Here is a 6,000-nt window from a genome sequence, read left to right on the forward strand (position 1 = left end):
TTCCTTCTGCTAAATTAAAAAGGTTTTTATTGGCATTATTCGCAACTCCAACGAACTATAGGGGGCACTGCAGTCACTGTCTAATGGCCGACTTAAAAACTAAAACAAACGCATGTGGTAACGAAGAAAATGCTAAAAGTGTTGTGATTTTTGTTCGTATGTATGATATTTTTCGCTTTATTCTTTTTAAATTAATTTTCAAAGTCTTGTGGATATTCTGGCCCACGCAGAAAGAAATGAGAATTCAAGAAGCATTACTAAACGTCAAAGATTAATGCAAACTACGTAGTTCGTAGTTCTAAGCATCCATTTCCACGATGTTGAATTCGATATTTATCAATTCTTGATAAAACTAAATAATAATTGTGGCCTGACAAGAACAACAATTAATGCTAGAAACTTCAATATGACATTACAAATTATTATCGAAAGCAGATGATACTTCTTTGCCTTGCTTGGCTAGCGCCTATTGTTTTGCATTTGTTTCTGAGTTATTTCTCCCGAATTCCCGAATCGGTTAATTTAAAATTTTTCTGTTTCGATTTTTCTAATTTCTGAGTTACGATTTAATTATGTCAAGTTATGCAAATCATCTACAGAAGTCTTACGGATATATGGTGGTAGTTTTCTTTTCAGTTGATTAACCATTATTTCTTTTTACTTATCGAATTCTGTAATCTTACTACCATTTTATTCCACTCATGATAAAAATTAAAAATGGTTTAACGAAAAACGCGAAATCTCGCCAAAGCTACTTTGCTCGCACAATACTAAAACTATAACCCTAAACAAATTTGGCGAAACCTTTCAGCTGAGAATAAAAGGAATAAAGTAAATTCTTTCTCGGTGAAACATTTTTCATTTTGTTCTACGATAATATATTCAAGAAAATATTTTGCATACGTCCATTCCAACTAAATGCTGCTGTAGAAGATGGTTAGTTAAATTAATTTAAGATTAAAAAAAAAACTCATAGTCTTACAAAATCATACAAAACAATAAATTTTTTTACCTTGTATAACGTTATCCAAGTTTGTTAATCCAGTTTTCGCTTTCACCATTTTCAATCACTCATATTTTAGAAGGAAATAAGGAAAACTAACATTATTTTGAGAAGCTCGGAAATACTACTAAGGGACGAATTAATTTCTGTAGCTGAAAGCAAACTAAGACTCATCGATTGCGTTAATAAATACTCAGAACAAAATAAAAATAACTTCCCTAAAAATCTAGTTGAAAACATTTGCTTAAGTATAGCCTTCGATGAGCATTTTGCTTCTTTTGAAGCTGTTTAACTGTGTAAATGTATGATACAACCGTGACAAACCATTTTTTATGAATCACTGGGGTGTATGAATTTTTACACGTGGGAAACAGGCGACTCGGTATGTCTACCCAAGCAGCACAAAGCAGTTCAAAGCTCGTTCTATAAAACGTTCAGGGCGCACCAACCGACACGTTCAAATTACGTTCTCTCAGAACGGTCTAAAAAGCGTCTATGTGTCTCGTCGATCGATGTCGTATAGCACGTCGAAATATGATGTTGTACCACCACTTTTGCACCAATTTTGAACGGGGAATATTACGTTATGTTAAAGTGGTAGGATGACGTTTCATTTTGGTGTTAGCAAAACAGTACTGAATATTCTTCTTTCACAGGTAAAAATAAAATCGAAAAAAATACTTGTGTACCTCATAAGAGGATTTTCCATTGACAAATTCAGTTTTCGTCAGATCTCTGCCGAATTTCGAGCTGAAGCCTTTTGATGATCGAAAATTCCTCATAGAAAGACCCCCCCCCCCTCCAAAGAACACCACAATGAGGATTTTTCTTTACAAAAAAAAAAAAAATCCAGTTTATGTGGGATGTTTGACAAACTTGGCACAGTCAATTTTGTTAAATCATTTGATGGTCGAGAAGTGTCATAGGGGAGTCTTCGCCCCCCTTCTATGGTGTGCAGATGCTCACATTCAGGAGTTTTCCTTTTACAAAGTGAGTTTACCAAATCTGACCCGTAGATACTTTGATGCTCAAGAATTCCCTTGGGGTTTTCGCCCCCTGCCGATGGGAAACGATGTATAGAGGGGTTTTTCCTTGTACACATTCAGTTTACGTCGGATCTTTGCCAAATTTGGCTCATAGACCTTTTGATGCTCAATAATTCACATAGAGGCTTTCGCCCCTCTCTATAGGGGCGAAACTCTCCATAGAGGGTTTTCCTTCTTACAAAAATCTAGTTTACACTGGGCCTTTGATAGAATTTGCACATAACTTTCTTTGATGCTGAAAAATCCACATAGGGGAGTTTTCGCCTCCCTATGGGGGTGGAAATTCCCCCAAAGAAGATTTGCCCTTAAGCAAAATTCAGTTTATGTTGGATCGTTTAAGAGATCCTTTGATGTTCAGGAATTCACATAGGGGAGTTTTCTCCCCACCCCCTGAGGGAAGAAAAACCCCATAGCGTGTTTTTCTTTTAATAAATCGAGTTTATGATCTTTGCCAAATTTGGCACACAGTTCCTTTGATGCGCAAAAATTTACAAAGGGGGGGGGGGAGTTTGGCCTCCCTTCATAAAGGGTTTTTCCTCTGACAATTCAAGTTCACGACGGATCTTTTCCAAATTTAGTACATAAGTGTTTTGATGCTCGAAAACTCAAGTAGAGGAGTTTTCGCTTCTCTAGTAAAATGCAAAAATATCTTATACAAAATCCAGGTAATATCAAAGCTTAGCCAAATTTAGCACACATAAATTTAACGTTTTGCAAAATTTTGGCACATTGAGAGGAGACAAGGTACTTTGATTCCTCCCGTAAATACTACCTTGAATTACAATACTCAGATTTTGTGCACTTTTTACTAAAAGTAGTTTTTTTTAACCTTTTGTTTACAATATCTGCTAAATGTGTACAGTTTTTGTAAATTAGGGTTTTATATTTTCTGTTCTGTAGACTAAATAATAACACAAAATTAAAAAAATACCGATTAATTTACAGATTTTGATGAAATGAACACTTCTAGAGGCTTTACTGTCCTGAAATGCAACTCCCTAGAGCAGTTTATAGCAATGCGTCTTGCAGCCACACCACAATTTCGAGGTTCGACTCTTGGGCTTATTCAAGGTGTATTACAACATAACTTTAAAAGTAATTTCCCATGAGTACATGAACAGGGTTTGAAGAAAAACCGGGGTAATTTAAAAAACCTTAGTTACCCTGGATTTTTTTTTATGAAGTATCCTGGTCATTGTTGAAAATTACGGACTTTTGCGGACAAGAAAAAAATTAATCTTGATCACTATTTTAACATTGTTTAAACTGTACTACTTTGTTACTTTTTTTTTCATAGAGATATGAATAATTTTAAATCCTGAATTTATTTCTACTCAAATTTATTACAAAAATCGTCAAAAATAAGAAAAAAATGAATTTGAAAACCATGTGCATTTACATAAAATACACCGCTAGCTAACTTCTGAAAAACTTACTGAAAATATTTAGCATTTAGGTGAAATATTATCAAAATTAATTTTTCTGAAACACGACCACACCATAAATACAAAACAGATTCATCCATAGAGAAGCAAGTATGTCACATTTTGAGAAAAGCTTTCCTTTTAGTCCCAAAAGGCATTTAGTAGTATTTTATTTCTTCAGTTTGTTTAAAAAAAAACCTCTGACTAAATTTTGCGTTAAAAAGAGCCGCATGAACCATAACCATGAATCATATCAAGTATTTTATATATCCTTCCACACAAGAAGTTGTAAATAAAAATTTGAACTGTATAAAATATTAAAATTAGTAACTATAAAGTCACAAAATAATTTTGCACACAATAATTCAGAATATGTGAGAAAATTTTCAGGTATGATTACAGTTTATGGAATCTGGAATAGTCATCACACAGGTTGGTTAATTTTATGTGATTATTGTAATCTACCTTTACAGTTTGCAATCTTGCATTAAACATCTATTAAAAAAAGAGATTTCCTGATGCAGTTAATCAAATCATTTTTTTTTCAACAATACAAAAAAAAAAAAAAGAAAAGAAAAGAAAAGAAAGGAAATAAAATAAAATCTTCAAAAGTGATTGAAATAAATTAAGTAAATTTCTTAGTTTGGCTTCCCAGCAAAAATATATTTTTTTAACTAATCGTGAAATCCATATGCAGTTTTAATTCCTAAAACTTAAGAAATTGTTCAGAAAGGCAGATGCCAATTTTCATACTTGGTATTATTTATTTTAGATCTAATATGTAGTTTGTTTCTGAAGTAAATGCTTCAATATGCGGTAAATTTTGAAAAAAAAAAAAAATCCACTTTATCGAGATAGTTTATTTTTTTCAAGTGGCCCGTGTTAACAAACCCACGAGTTTTTTTTTTTTTTTTTTTCGTGCTGTGCCCGGTTTGACGAATCCTGTACGTTAATAAATTTAAATAATTCAATAAATAAAATACATATTTTAAGGGGAGTTAGTACCCCCTATACCGTCAATGTTAATTTCCACATGTTCATGTACCTTTTTCTGAAAATCTATTAAAGATACAATTATGAATTTTTTCTTTTCCTTAAGTAGACTTTTTTCTCTATACTGAAGTAAAATTTTACAGAAAGAAAGCTTTTTTAAAATATTCTAATTAGATGTATGGAATTGGTGGCAAAAATTTCAAAGCCTAACACAATCTAGGTTCTGAGAAAAGGAACATTTAGTTTCAAAAATACCATTTCTCGATATAGCAATTTAAAGAAGAAAATCATACCTTATCAAAATATATTTACATTTTTTTAAAGCTTATTTTAACTTACTTCTCATATGAGCACAATCAAAAAGTTTGTATCATTAAAAAGGTATTTAAATGGAGTATCAAAATATCTAGAAATAAAAAAAATCGAATTTTTGAAAGTATTTAGGGTATTGACTCCCCTAAAAGTTCTTACAATTTTCAAATGATGCACTATAATGGCTAAGATGTGTCTACTACATATATGGAGATATAAATTTTAAAAATGAAATACAGCGATATTAGTTAAACTATCACAAATGTAAAAACTTGCTAGGGATTTTTTTTTTTTTTTGAAGTGCCTGCTTCTTTTTAGTTGGTCTGTGATGAATAACATTTGGATGATAAAAAAATTACTTTAGTTGAATCATTTTATGATTCTACTTGAAAAGGGTCTCAAATTTTCAATGGACTTCCCTATTAAAGCTATTTTACGCCATTAACTTTTTGATTGATTAAAGAATTTTATGGTTAAAACTCTGAATTTCCTCTACCCCCCCTTTTCTCTCTCACTAAAATGCAAGATGTTCCTTAGACCTCAGAAAAACTCATGTGAATTATATTCTTCTATTCCTTAGTTAATTGCAAAAGAATCACGTAAGTCACACTGAAAATCAATGAAGTAATACATACAAGTTAATAAAAAATTTAATCACAAAATACCCTTCATTTTACATGATAAACTCTTACACATATTTTGATTTTAGGAACAACCGAAAAGGAATTAAAAAGAAATGCGTTGATCGTTTCGTCCCATTAATGACCTTGGCTGCCTGAAATTAAAATACAAATAAAAAGACAAAAATTGCAGCTTATAATAAGATTAAGTGCGTAAAAAATTTGAAGTACAGTCAGAAATCACCTGACGTAAACATTCTTATTTTTTGAATGATACAAATTAAACTAAATAAGTTGGAAAAAAAATGTAACCCGAAATGTTCAAATCCAATAGTACAATACAACCGTTGATCATACCTTGGGAGCCCAGTATGTTTGTCATTTTTTAGAAATAGTCATAGAGAGGCAATACATTATTTAACAAAAGAGACAATTTGACTTTGATTTTCTTTGATGAAAAAAATTACATAATAATGTATGTGAAAGAAAAAACATAAAGGATGATTCTAATTTTAATCATGGAAAAACCATGATGCTTTTAAAGGAATTTCAAAATCCAACTCGAGTATCCATGTTTGTGACTTGTGTGCTATATATCGGTC

General features: G+C 31.6%; 1 pseudogene; it reads right to left on the reverse strand.

Moving 5' to 3' along the window:
- The window catches only part of LOC129219625 (glucose dehydrogenase [FAD, quinone]-like), a 52,828-nt pseudogene extending 47,048 nt beyond the window's left edge, over positions 1–5,780 (reverse strand).
- Positions 5,781–6,000: the final 220 nt, after the last annotated feature.

This window comes from Uloborus diversus, chromosome 1, assembly GCF_026930045.1.
Source record: "Uloborus diversus isolate 005 chromosome 1, Udiv.v.3.1, whole genome shotgun sequence".
NCBI lineage: Eukaryota > Metazoa > Arthropoda > Arachnida > Araneae > Uloboridae > Uloborus > Uloborus diversus.